General features: G+C 42.0%; 1 protein-coding gene and 1 pseudogene across 2 annotated transcripts in view; one reads left to right on the top strand and one right to left on the bottom strand.

Annotated features, from left to right (window-relative positions):
* Positions 1 to 15,012, bottom strand: part of Fstl4 (follistatin like 4) — a 446,213-nt gene that overhangs the window by 327,550 nt on the left and 103,651 nt on the right. The window lies entirely within an intron of this gene.
* On the top strand, positions 8,421 to 10,386 carry LOC116077497 (annotated as a pseudogene).

Raw genomic sequence — 15,012 nt, 5'->3', positions numbered from 1 at the left:
GGCTGAGAATCAGGTTGAAAACAAGTTCACTTCCCCATCTCTGATCTCAGGGCCCCAAACAGTGTTTGGCACAAGTGGGGCCATTTGACAAGCATTTGTTCCTCTTTACTGAAATAGTGTGCTGGTGTTTCGCTGTCATGTCCTTCACCTGCTCCCAGCCCCCACCCTCTGGAATGGTTCGGGATGGAGATCTTTTCTTTTGACAACATAAAAAAGATCTTGCCTGCTTTTGCCTTCATCATCTTCATGATTGAATTTCCTGATTCTTTATCACTAATGAGCCTTTGACTCCTGCTTGTACACTACAGCAGTTCTGAGAACCTCCAAAGAAGTGAACCGCACAGGCAGTGCCAGAGCACCCCAGGAAACCCATGCAAAGGGCTAGGACCGCAAAGCAGGAGTCCTCAACGCTGAAATTGTTCTTGCTCTTGGCCTAGAATTGTGCTTTTGTCCTAGTCTCGTGTTCTTACTTGCTTTCTCTCGGAAATGGTACATTTCATAACTAGAGTCCTTCAGTCAAGGACCGCAATAGCTGCCGGACCGCTAAATGCTGAGTGTTTCATTTTAGATAATGGGCTCAGCTACATATGAAAGCAAGAAACCAGTACACGGTGAACATAGTCAGAGAGTGTGATGGCTTCAGCCGGTGTGCCCACTCCACCTCTATGCCTGCTCACAGCACCATCTGTCAGCTGAAGACCTTGACCTGGCTGTGCCTGCTGAGAATCTGGGCAGCAGCTTTGTGAGTCATAATTTTATCCACTGGCTATGAAGCTCTTGGGACAAGCGTCTGGCACAAGTCCTAGATGTCATGATTCAGACAAGAGAGCAGGCAAAAGCTCCAGTCCGTTCACCCATACCTACAGATTATAAGTGGCATTTGGATGCAGGCTCTGGGCCATGATAGCTAGATATACACTCTCTCCTTAAATCCTCACAAAGAGGCTACAAGGTGGGTACCAGTATTGTCCCTACTTGCAAGCAGGAGAACTGAGGTGCAATGGGTTTATTTAATTTGTGTAAGGTCATTAAACTAGTGAGCAATGGAACCTAGTTTCCCAATTCCCAATGCTCCTAGCTAGGAGAGGACAGCCTGCACCAAGATGCAGACCTGGGAGAGCTCGGCACAAAGCAATCCGACACCTGACAGCGCTGCATATTCACTGAGCCCGTGAACCCCCAAAGACTCAACAGTCAGTCACAGGAGACTTTGCTTATGACTATATTAGAAATTACCTTTTGAACCCCAAGCACGGGGCCTGTGCATTCCCAGGTCAGGGTGTAGTAGCTTACAGTATCAAGTGGTACCTTCCTGTCCATTCTCTGTGATTAATGCATGACTTGGGAGTTCATTACTGGCCCATCCCAGCAATGTCCCCAGCCCTCCCTGAGGCTTGCTGCAAGATCAATTTTCCCAGCAGAGAGAAAACTACAGACTCAGCTCCTGCCTAGATTTTATCACCTGCTCCAAGAGAACTGGGGGAAAACTGAACAGTTTAAAGGCAAATGGGAACAAACAGTAGAGCATGTTACTAGGGATGCCGTCTTCCCAGGTCCCACACAGGCCGTTCTGGTATGCAGGAAGAAATATGGTTCTGATCCCCAATATCTATGGTGAGTCAGCAGAATGGACTTGGCTTTAGGGTTGGAGTCCACACTTGAAGTCCTGTAGCCACAGAACCCATCTGTGAGGCAGGGACAGGGTAGCCAGATTTCCAGCAACAATGATATCTATACAGCTCTCTTGGTGAAAACCTTCCCAGAATCCATCAACAGTTTTAGCCATTTGTATTTCTGCTACTTGGTTCTCTCTAAGTTCAGTTCAAGATGACCTGTCAACTTGATGGTTACGCCTAGTATGCATCCCTGCAAACTGCTCCATGGCCATAGAATAAGTACTCAAGGATGCCTCATGCTCTGCCAAGCCAGCTTTGGTTCAGGCTCCTCTGGACCATCTCCACCTAGGCTAGCATCGCTTACAGCATCAGTGGTCTGTATGGGCCTGAGTCTCTAGTAGAGGACATTGCTTTTAACTTTCTTATCACTGTGAGAGTAGGAACAACTTGGGGTAGGAAGGACTTATTTTGGCTCATTGTTTCAGAGGGTTCAGTTCACAGTCACTTGGCTTCATGGGCTTGGGAAGAGCATGGTGGTGGGGGGAAATGTGTGGTTAAGGAGCGTATTAACCAAATAGCACATGGGAAGCAGAAGCAGACAGGAAAGGCCAAGGAAAAAGACTCAAGGACAACCCCCACCCAGTGACCTACTTTCTCTAGCTAGGCCACATTTCCTAAGGTTTCTAGAATCATCCAAAGTAGCACCACCAACTTGGAATCAAGCTTCCAGCATGTGTGTCTAAGTGGACACTTCACATTCAAACCCTATCAGATGTGATGGCTCCCTGGCATTCCAAGCACCCTTCGCTGACACTCATCTGACACTCTTGCTACCAACTTTAAGATCCCAAAGACAAGAAAATAGGTTCCTATGTTTGAGCGGAGCTACTCTGTGGTCTCAGTGGTCGAAGGCCTTTCATTAGTTTCTACCATATTTGCAGTTCCCGCTAAGGAAAGCCATCTCTGGGACAGAGTTCGCTTAAAGGATGGCTCCAGGCAGCCATTTTTGTGCCTCGTGACTGCCCATGAACCAACTAGCTGGATCACAGCATTCTCTCTATGCAGAGGAGGAAAATCCAAAGACTCTTCAGTGACATATTACAAAAACTGAGCAGAGCCAGTTAGATTCAGTTTCTTACATTAAACTTCAAAAACCAAAATCCAAATGGCAAATTTAACCAGTTTTTTTTTTCCCCAGAACTGAAACTAAAAAAGCTTCAAAGATGGTCTTGAGGTAGCCAGGAATCACAGGGGACACAGAAAACATCAGCCCTGGGTACTCAGAGGCTGTGATATAAAGAGATGGGGCAGAGGGGGCATGGTTGCTGGAACGGATGCAGTAGGAGAAGTGAGGAGAAACACAGAGACATGAAGACAGAGCCTCGCAGGTGCCTTTCTAGCACAGCACAAGAGCTATTTGAGCACTGGGAGCCTGGGAGCAGCCACTCTGGTCTCATGGCTCTACCCAAAGTCAGAGCTTTCCGTGTGCTATTCTGTGAGGCCCCTGCTGACCCTGCTGCTCCCGCAGGCCACCCCCACAGTCACCCCAGGGTCTGATGGTGGCAATAAGGATCCTGCAGGGCATCTCTGAGGGCTTAAGCTGAGACAGAGTGGTTAGTCTCTCCAGGGTCTGAAGCCTGCCTGCGGCACCTGCTCTGCCCACGTCAGCCTCACCCTTTTCTTAGCATCAATGAACCACACCATGATTCCCACCAGGGTTCCCTCCTCTCTCTGCTGAGCAGCCTAACTTGTAGCAAAGCTCAATGATGAGCACACAGATAATTTTCAGCGAGGTCTGAGGCTGATACAGTTTCCCTTAGAGGGGGCTCTGGTGCAATAAAAACTACTGTAATGTTGGCAGCCATTGAGGAGCAGAAGGGGGAACCACACAAATACAACAGCCTTGTTTCTTGTCCTCAGTCTTAATCTATTCTAGATCCTCAATGGGCATCACAGATACACACAATGCTGGTAATTAACAAACCGCGTTACCAAGGATCTATGGGCTTCTGAGAAAGCCTGTAATCACAAAACAATTTGGAGACTTGGAGCTTAAACTCAACAACAACCCAATGCAACGTTTCAGATTATTTTTAAGCGGAGACTTAAACGCAATCATGTGAGTACGTTTTCAAAGAATTTCACACACCAGATTTTTAGGATGCATGTCATTCAATTATGCTTCTACATATGGCGAGTGATATTTGAGGCAGCTTGCGTGTTTTTCAGTCCTCTGCATTATAAATTATGTATCGTATGCCACAAAAAGATAAATGTGTACATTGGCTCATATATATATATATATATATATATATATATATATTTATATATATGTATATATTTAGAAATGTCCATCTTCTCAGAAAGAAAAGCAGTGGGTTTTACATGGGATTTTACATGGCCCAAGCTGCCAATAGGGTAGACTTGAATGAGAGGTGAAGCCAGGAAATGAGTGAGCTGTAATTTTATACAATATTTATCTCATGTGATGTACATGTACATGTGAATGCAGTTGCCCATAGAGGCCAAAAGAAGGTGTCAGATCCCCTAAAGCTGTAGTTACAGATGGTTGTGAACCGCCAAAACTCAGGACCTCTGCAAGAGCAATACATTCTCATATTGTTGAGGCACCTCTCCAACCCCTGACTAGGATTTTCTACCATCTCCTATATCTCCACCCAGAGTCCTGCCCCTCTGTTCCTCATCTTCTATAACTGTCAGTTTGCTTTGGTGATGCTTCACCCCAGCTATAAGCATGATGCTTCTTGGTATACATGCATTTACATCATTTAGATCCAAGCAGGATGGAACTGGTTCTCTTCATAAATATACATCACTTACTATTTCATACAAACAAAGGTTACATTATACTCTTTTGTTAGAGAGAGCAACAGTCACCCCTAGGACAAGAAATGGCACACTGAATTCATGCCAATGCAGAAGGGCTTAGGCAGTGCCAGCAGCAAGTGACACTGTCAACTGTAATCTGTACCTATGAAAGAGACAAGAGAGGGATGCACCTGGATCAATTGAGTGGCATGTGCTAATACATATCTATTGCCTCTGACTTAAAAATTTCCTCCTGGAGAGAGGACAGAGGCTCCTAAGACTGTAGAAGTGCAGAAAGTTACAAGATTCACAGGCATCCCAGCTCTAGGCTATGGGGGCAGCAAATACTTGCTAGGGAGAGAATACTGTTTCTGGTGGAACAAACTGCAAGCTGTACAGTGAGCTCCAGGAGTGCAGCTCATGTGGGTCTTGCCCAGGCCCTTTGAATCAGCCACACTCCTATTACTAGCCCCCTCTGTTTTCTTGTAGGCAGTCTCAGTGAATTTACTGGTTAACCAAGGTAGACTACAGTTGAACCATTTCTTGGTCTATTGTCATTGTTCACATCATTGGAAAAATCCCACAATAAGCAAGAACATCCCATTCCAATGCAAATGTAGAGGAGGGTAGCAAACATGAACTCAGTAGGCATCCTGATTGCCTAGGTGGCAAGAGTGAGGGTGCCCATGCATCTTGACAACAGGCCAGCCATGAACGAGAATCTCTTCCTTCAGGAATAAGGCTTGGGGCAGAGGAACAGGGTGGGGGTAGGGCTGGACTCCATGCTCAAAGAATACGAAAATGCCAGCTCAATGAGTCTTTCAGAAAGTGATCTATTTTAGCACCTGAAGAAAAATTAAGGAAATTTCTGAACCGCAACACAGTGGAGAAAGTAGCAGTGGTGGCACTCATTTTTAGTCCTAGCACTTAGGAAGCAGAGGCAGGCAGATCTCCGTGAGTTTGAGGCCAGCTTGGTCTACAGAGCTAGTTCCAAGACATCCAGGGCTACACAGAGATACTCTGTCTCAAAAAACTTAAAAAAAGAGAGAGAAAGAGAGGTGGGGTAAGGTGGGGAGAAGAAATCTGTAGAGAGGAAGAAGAGACAAGAGGGCAAACAGTAGAGCTGAAGACAGTAGCACAGAGGAGGAAGGCTGGAGAGTAAGGAACACTGCAAGAGGCCCAAGTGCCCCTGGGCCATAGTCATTGCCTGTTGCTGTGGAGCCACTAAAGGACAGCCTAGGCACAGTGACACAGAGGACAACTGCTCAAAGCTGTCCCCAAATACAGCAAAGAGAGGAGAAGATGGAGCAGGTAGGAGAGTCCCTGTCCTTACTGTGATGGCAGGCAAGGCAGGAGCAAAGATGTCACAAGCAACAACATGTCTTCCCTAAAGAGCAGAGCACAGTTGGAAGGTTCTTTCCATTTGTTATTTTGGAACACGTTGAGTGACATAGACCCACACTTACTTATCCAAATAAAACACTCCAGTAACGACAAGAAAGAACAAGTGGTTCCAGCAATTTAGCTAGGAAACAAAAGAACAAAGAGATGTTGTTGTTATTTTGCAGAAGGAACAAAATCAGGGCTCCCTTAAACTGTTACTGCAGAACACAAAACACTGAAAGACAATGGACTGATATCTATAGACTCAAATGGAAAAATAATTCTATGTAAGAGTTATAGGAGGGGAGGTGTCTTTTGTACACAAAAGTGTTATATTCTTAGATCTGCAGCATTTGGGCTAAAATAACACTTACATGCTCCTGATTCAGAACTGCAGGGGACAGATGATTAACAGAACCCAAGAGAAGAAAATGAACACCTGGAAGGGAACCCTCCACAGACCAAGCAGCTCGGCAAGGAAGAGGGAAAATCTAAATAAGTAATGTGCTTCCTTACAGAGCGAAGAAACTGCCAACGCTTTCTGAAAATAAAGACTAAGAGGTTGTTTATGTTTTAAAATTTATTTGGCCCTAAATCTATAACAACAATGACAATAATAGAAAGTAAGAATTGGTAGATGTGGGGGGAAATGGGAAAAAATGCTAAGGAGTATTCAAATGAGTACTGGGATTCAAATCCTAGAGTTTCAACGGATGTGAGAATTAGAGGAAGAGAAATTCAGAAAGTGAAGAAACCCAGACACTATAAGCTAAGCAATCTGCCCAGCTCTCTACAGTTAGAAAGTAGAATGTCTGATCTTGGTTCTAGAACTCACACTTAGTGACTTTGGCAGCACACTGTCTCAGTAGTTAGAGACCCATAAGTTTTTCTGGGCCACTGGAGGACAGGTGCTAGGCCAAGTCCAAAAATCATTCCCAGTGCAGAGCCTGCCCCTCAGGATAAAATGACAACCCTCATCATTCCAATGGGAAATGCTTAGAACAGAAGTTCATGTACCTTGACTTTGGTTTTGGAAGGTCTAGTGTTACCATTAGTTTTTGTCAACCTTGGAAGAGGGAATTTCAGAATTGAAGTGTGACTCCATTAGATTGGCCTATAGGCAACAAGTCTTGATGGATATGGATGGGTTGAGCCCCCTGTGGACGGTGTCTGCCTTGGACAGGTGTGCCTGGATAGTATATGAAAGCAATTAGCAAGCCATGGAGAGCAAGCCAGCAAGAAGCACTCCATGGCTTTCTGCTTCAGTTCCTGCCTCCAGGTTCCTGCCTTGTATCTCTGTCCTGACTTCCCTCAGTGATGGACCAGAACCTGCTGTTTCCTCCCTAAGTTGTTTTTGGCCAGTCACAGCAAAAGAAAGCAAACTAGAACATCTAGCCATTGTAATTAGGTAAGAAAAAAAAATTCAATAGTCAAAAGAACAAAGACAGGAAGTAGATATGACTGTCTTCTGGGGGAAATCTATAATCTAAACAACTACTGTTAGAATGTGTAAGAGGGGAACTGAGACTGGTTGTTGGGGAGGGAAAAGCAGCAAAGGGGGATTATTCAAAGTACTGAAAACCTCCTCCGGGGGATCTAGCGCAGCAGCACCCCCAGGCCAGGGGCACCTCTGGCAGAAGGTGATTGAATTTGGCAGATATGAAGATCATCATCTAGCTTTTGTTTGAAAGGCCTCGGATATTTCAAGTGGCCATTTTTAAATTACAGTTTTGTTTTTGTTTTGGGCAATTTTGCCCCAGAAGTTTATTAAAATTGACAAGAATCATTTCTGAAGTGAATTGATAGTAGTGAACAAATTCAATGAACTACTAAAAGACCCAGCCATTTCTTCAGTATTTTGGTTCAAATGTATTATATAAGTGGTTAAAGTATTTCATCTGCTGTTATTTTTGTCTCTCCCTCCTCTTCTGTTGGTAGTCTTCAGCCAAAACTGTAAGATATGTTTGATTTGTGTACCAAGTAGTTTCAGCAGTTTCAAATTACTGTTTAAATATTGCTGAAGTTTTGTGGCAGTTCTTTTTACCTTTATTAAAAGTTTTAGTAATTTCTGACTTCAGCTTTTTTTCATATTACAATGGGACAGCTTTTCTAATGGAAGACATTGAAAGAATACAGAGTTTTTTTTTTCTTTTTATCTTTTATCTACTTGGGAATGTAAGATGTTCCAGTTTCACACCAGCATGGTAGTATTGAGATGGCTATTTGTCTGTTTATGGACGCTGATGTTTAGAAGTAATCTTCAGATGTGAAATTTTTCTTTTTGTTTCTGCCTTTTGGCATGTAAATTAGATACTTCATCTGGAGTGGATAAGTATAACAGTGACAAATACATGGAATAGTAAAGAAGAGATCTTGCTCTCGAATCCAAGGAACTTGGCTAATTCTGGATCTAGCCATATGAAAACTTCAAAATAAATATGGGTAGCTGACTTCAAGTAACTCTATGTCAAATAGTCATAGGTTAAGTATCTTCAAAGAATTTGGATATTTCAGAGGATACAAAATAAAAACAAACAAACTGGAAAACATAAAACGTGTACAGAAAAGATCAACACCTCCCTGTGCAGTCCTTTTGGAACTTGGACTTGCCATGAGATGTTGAAGCCTTGTTTCACTGAGTTGGAGAGACTGGACCTAAATGGCGCAGCATGACTTTGCTCCAGCCTGGCTTAATTTTCCTACTCCTCCATCATCAACAAAGTCATCATTGAATTTTGAGAAGCATTCGGAAAATTTTTCATGGACAGAAAATCGTTATGCTGTAAGTCGACAACGGCACAATTCTTCAGATGGCTTTGATTCTGGTATTGGATGTCCTAATGGAGGTAATTTTGGGAGGAAAGAGAAAAATGGATGGCGTACACATGGCAGAAATGGTACAGAAAACATAAATCATCGAAGGGGATACTATGGTGGAAATTCCCGTTCTCGCAGCAGTATTTTCCTTTCTGGAAAAAGCCAATGACTACATGAAAACAACATCCCTGACAATGAAACTGGGAGAAAAGAAGACAAAAGAGAATGCAGACAGTTTGAAGCTGAGGATTTTCCATCTTTAAATCCTGAATATGAGAGAGAACCAAATCAGAATTAATCTTTAGCTGTGAGTGTATGGGGCCTACATGCCCAGACACACACATACCCAACCAAAAAAAAAAAAAAAATCTCCCAAGCTCCTCTCTTAGAATATCCCCTGAATCCTAAATCTATAACTCCAAGAATGCTGGTCATTAAGAAAGGTAATACAAAAGACTTACAGCTATCTGGATTCCCAGTAGGAGGAAACCTCCAGTCACAGCCAGTTAAGAATGGAACTGGTCAGAGTGTTTATAAAGGCTTAGTCCCCAAACCTGCTGTTCCACCTACAAAACCTACACAATGAAAAAGCCAAACTAAAGAAAACAAAGTCGGGACTTCTTTTCCTCATGAATCTACATATGGTGTTGGCAACTTTAATACTTTTAAGTCAACGGCCAAGAATATTCGTCCATCAACAAATTCAGTGAAAGGGTATAATCATTCAAATTCTTTTTTGCCTGTTGACAAACTTTAGCCTTGTTTAACTAAACTGACACGAGTGCACAGTGATAAAAAGAGTGAATTTTTGAAAACATTGAAAAGGAACAGAGTAGAAGAGGAACATGAAGATGAAAGCCATGCTGGCTCAGAGAAGGATGACGACTCATTTAATTTGCATAACAGCAATAGTACTCATCAAGAAAGAGATATAGACAGAAACTTTGATGAAAATGAAATTCCATAGGAGAACAGCAATGCCTCAGTGATTTCTCAATAGATCATTTGTTCTTTGACTTTTCCACAAACTGATGTTCTTTCTAGCTCACTAGAGACAGAACACAGATTATTAAAAGAGATGGGCTGGCTGGGCAATAGTGGCGCATGCCTTTAATCCCAGCACTTGGGAGTCAGAGGCAGGCAGATCTCTGAGTTCGAGGCTAGCCTGGTCTACAGAGTGAGTTCCAGGACAGTCAGGGCTACACAGAGAAACCCCCCTGTCTCAAAAAACCAAAAAGAGAGAGAGAGAGAGAGAGAGAGAGAGAGAGAGAGAGAGAGAGAGAGAGAGAAAGAAAGAGAAAGAAAGACAAAGAGAGAGAGATGGGCTGGCAGGAAAACAGTAAAAATGATGAAAACATGTGCTTCCTTAACTGAGGATGAAATGAGAGAATTCTAAGTTATTAGTGAACAGTTACAAAAGAATGGTCTGAGAAAAAATGGTATTTTGAAAAAATGGCCTGATCTGTGACTTCAAGTTTGGACTGTGGAAAAACAGCACTTTCAAACCCACAATTGAGAATGATGACACAGAGACAAGTAGCAGTGACACATTGGATGATGACGATGTGTGAAGGATTTCCTTACAGCTTTAGAAATTTTAGTGTGATACATCTCTCATGCAGTTTGGGGTGAATTGTAAAAATGAAGAACTATAATTTATGTAGTGAAACTACCCCATTATTTGGGGGGACTTCAATATGAAGAAAACCAAGAATGTTATGTTGGGCTGTATTGAACATTATTTCTTTGTAAATGAATGTTGTGGAAATGAGGACTTTGGTTGATCCAACATTGACTTTCTTCATCACTGCAGCATTTCTCTTGACTAGCAATGTGATGATGTAACAAATGAGTTTTTCTCATTTAATAATAAAAAATTGTGTAATGTTTTGCAAAGCTTCTGTCTTAAAATGTTCAAGTCTTAAGGTACAAGGCAGCTTACAGTGTCACTTGCAGAGTCCTAGCCTTTTCAAACCGTGGAAATCTTCAACTCTACTTTGTGCACTTCCTTATCCCACTTCCCCCTAAAACAAAACAACAGCAAAAAAGGAAAATGTAGCATGTTGGCTAACCCTGGAGCAAAGTGCACTAAAACATTAACTTCTTGAACTCAACTCTTGTACTAAGTCACCTTTCAAAAAAATTTCTCTTTAGTCTTTCACAGTGCGGTGAATGTGAGAAAGGAGACACGCAAGGCTTTCTCCCAAGCTTTAGGAGGTGCTCGTCATGAGCTTTGTTTGGTGTACTGTCAGATCCGGCTTTTCAGAGGTGATTGGAAGAGTTGTGGGAAAACTTATTTTGATAAATTATTACACATGCAGAAAACCTGGTCACTGACTGGATCTATCCACGACATGGAAAATAAACTGGATTTTCAGAAAGAAAAAAAAAAAGAACTTGTAAGAGACTTTAATTTCATAAGGCTCTGTTGACAATATGAACAGAACAAAATATGACAGCTGAAAACTATACCCAAAGTAAAACCCACCAGTGAAGTATGCAAAATAAAGGACAAAAGTGCTGAGAAAAATGACAGATGAAAATAAATGGAGAGTCTATGTCCCTCAGTGGGACAACTCAGAATCATACAGAGTTTAATTCTTTCAATCTATAACCTTACAGTTGTCTGAATGAGGAATGTATATATATTCCCACCCCTACTACTACTACTACTACTACTACTACACACACATACACACACAGAGAGAGAGAGAGAGAGAGAGAGAGAGAGAGAGAGAGAGAGAGAGAGAGAGAGAGAGAGAGAGAGAGACTCATGTGCGTTTACTCTTGCTCTTTAGCTGGTGGCACTACTGGTTATAGAACTGTCTTAGTTAAGGTTCCCATTGCTGTGAAGAAACACAATAACCAAGGCAACTCTTATAAGGACATTTAATTGGGGCTGGCTTACAGTTTCAGAGGTTCAGTCCATTATAGTACAGGCAGGCATGATGCTGGAGAAGGGGCTGAGAGTTTGACATCTTGATCCACAGGAAGCCAGAAGGAGACTGACCTCTACAAGTAGCCAGGAGGAGGCTCTCTTTCCACACTGGGCAGAGTTTAAGCATAGGATCTCATAGCCCACCCCTGCAGTGATGTACTACCTCCCCCCTGCAGTGACGCACTACCTCCAAGGCCACACCTTCTAATAGTAGCACTTCCCATGGGTCAAACATATTCAAATCACCACAGGAACCTTGGAGTTGGAGCCTTGCTGGAGGAAGTATGCTGCTGGGGATGGGCCTTGAAGCATTAGCGTCTGATCTATTCCCTGCCACTCCTCCCCCACCTCATTTCCTGTGTGGAGGCAACGTGAGACCAACGGCTAGGCCAGTCTCACGGTCTCACATGCTTTCCACACCTTGATGGACTGTACACTCCTGCAACTGTAAGTCAAATAAACCCTTTCTCTTCTAACTGGTTTCTTGTCTGGGTATTTTGTCACGGCAAGGGGAAAGAAATAAACAGAAATGTGTGAAAGACCTCACACATGCACACACGTGTGTACACATACATACATACATACACACACACCACATCATTAACACAATTATAGTAAATCTCCAATGATGTTTCTTTGTGGAACATGATAAAATTATTTAAATTCAAATGGAAAAACTAGATACATCTAGGTTGGAAGTTGCCAGTGAACCTAGTTAACTCCACAAAAGATAATCAAATGATTAAAATCTCTGACAGTAAATGTTGAATGCTTGATGATCTGGAAAACAATATACAAAATGATAATGCTAAGAGGAGATATAAGTAAGGGTTGAGGTGTAATTCAGTGGTAGAGTACTTGTCCATCATGTACAAGGTCCTAGATTCAATTACCACCATATCAAAAAATAATAAACAAAAGAAATTATAAATGAACATACAACCCTTGGAGACACAGATCCAATAGCTCATGGATTTTTGTGGCGTCATACTTCCTGTCTGAGATCAATTTATGTTTCTATTAAGGTCTCCAACTAATGAAAAAATACCCATTCACACAAAGAGTAATCTACTTTACTCAAAATTTACTGAATTTAATATTTAATATACAGAATAATGTTTGACTTATTATCTGTGTGACCATGGCTTAGCCATGGTTTTTGGTTTTGATTTTTAGGACAGGCTCTGTCTATCTGGCCCAGTATGTCATTGAACTCTTGAGTCTCCTGCCTCAGCCTCCCAGGTGCTGGACTGTAGAAATGCAATTTGGAAAGCACTTCTAAGTTTATAAATAAATTTGAATATTATACTGGGAAAACTGAAAATTTTTGCTAAACAACAGAAAGAAAACAACCCTTTTGCAATATCCCATGTGCCATAACTAGAAGACCAATTAAAGTAGAAAAATATTTCTAAAATGGGTGCTGAAAGGCTGAAGACTTTAATAGATAAAAAAAAATGTATCTTACAAATCAATAGTGAGAAAGAGGAAATATATCAACAGAAAAAAAGACAAGAAAGCAGGCTAGCTACTGAAAAATCAATACAGGTCCCAATAAACAGATGAAAACATGGCCATCACCATCAATAATCAAAGAAAGGCAAATTGAAACAATGAAATACCATTTCGATATTATTGAATTAGTAGTGATTTTTTTTAGAAATGTTAATACCTAGATTTTGTGATAGGGAGGAGAGATTAGCTCCCATTTCTGGTGGGGATGTGAGTTGAAATAACCTTTCAAAATAGCAATTTGACATTATGCTTTTAAAGATCTAAAGTTCTGGACATGTTCTCAAAATGCTAACAGCATGGTGACCATGCCAAAGAAAAACTTAGAAATACATAGACAAAGAAGTAAGAACTATATAAGACACTAAATGCTTGCTTGTTTGTTTTTCTTCTTAGCTTGGGTGTAAAGGAAAAGCTTGGAATTGTTCAGAGATGTGTAGATGATAATGCTTGTTGATATCTGGACAGTAATTTTAAAACATTTTTGTGTGTTTTGTTATTTGCTGAATTGATGACTATTATGGTTAGTGCTGCCAACTTAACAGAACCTACTATCACCTAGCAGACCAACTTTGGGAGATTAAGTTAATTGCCTTAACCAATGTAGGAAGACCTGCCCACCATGGGTGGTGCCATTCCCTGGCTGGGGTCCTGGACTGTGTAAATAGAGAAAAAGTCTTTCTCTGCCTCTTGATTGTATATGTGATGTGGACAGCTGTTTCAAGCTCCTGCTACTGTAACTTCTACATCATGAAGGGTTCTGTCTTTGAGCTATGAGCCGTTCTCCCTCAAGTTGCTTTGGTCAGAGTATTTTATTCCAAAAACAGGAAAAGAACTAAGACTATGACCTTTCCCAAAGTCAGATTACAAAGGATGTTATTGTCTGACCCAAAGCAAAGAACATTAACAATAATCTTTGTATGACGTGCTTCTTTGAGTCATATAATTCAGTGAGACTAGATTATTTATTATATTTCAAAGTACCAATGCATAGAAGGAAGGAAACATTTATAGAACCAAGCCTGGAATTCTAGACTCACATGTCAGGAGGGACAAATGTCCCCTGAGCAAAGATGGGGTTTTCCTCCTACTTCTGGCCCCTAAGCTCCAATTGCTAATCCCTAACATTGAATGCTACCCACAGAGCTTCCCAAATGCTATTATTTGTTCTGATTGTTGTTAAGGCCTACAGCCCATTTCCTCACCAGGGCTTTTGCCTTGTAAGCCAGAATATGCTCATTGTTTCTCAGACACAGGAGTTGGGCACTAGCCACTGCCCATATAGATAGCCCTCTTCCAAATATTCTAGACACAGAGCCCACCCTCTGCTCCTACCCTGGCACCTGACACCTGGCTAGGCGCTGAGCTAGCGTCATGAAGCAGATGCTGGGTGAGTGCCTGCATGAGTGGAGTGCTTCTCCTGGTCTGCTACCCCAATCTAGCCATACAGAGGAGAACCCCAAGGGGTGCATTCTATCTCCAGTGGCAGAGCTGCCTCACGCCTTTCAGAGAAGGGTAATAGCAGTAATAACAGTGCCTGGGCCCCGCTGACACTTCCCATACAAGAACTAACTATGCTTTTCCAACCAGACATTATCCCTCCTTTCCCAGTGAGATGTCTTTCATAGAAAATTTTGTTATTTAACAAGAATCATTTCAGCCTTAAGAGGAGTGAGAATTCAAAACAAGTCATCCCTAAGATCTCCTTATCAGAGAACAAGAACATGGAGCCTTCAACCCTGTCAAGCACACGTACTTCGTTTGAGGTCTAATTATAATATTTAGGCAGGATAGGTAGGTGTTAGCTCTAATGAGGGTATAGAGGAAACTGGGAGTCAATTTTACACAGGCATAAGCATACATACACGTTCTCTCTCTCTCTCTCTCATTCTCTCTCTCTCTCTCTCTCACACACAC

The sequence above is a fragment of the Mastomys coucha genome, unplaced genomic scaffold (genome assembly GCF_008632895.1).
Source record: "Mastomys coucha isolate ucsf_1 unplaced genomic scaffold, UCSF_Mcou_1 pScaffold5, whole genome shotgun sequence".
NCBI classification, from domain to species: domain Eukaryota; kingdom Metazoa; phylum Chordata; class Mammalia; order Rodentia; family Muridae; genus Mastomys; species Mastomys coucha.
The sequence above is the reverse complement of the archived record's forward strand: the minus strand, read 5'-3'. Positions and strand labels throughout refer to the sequence as shown.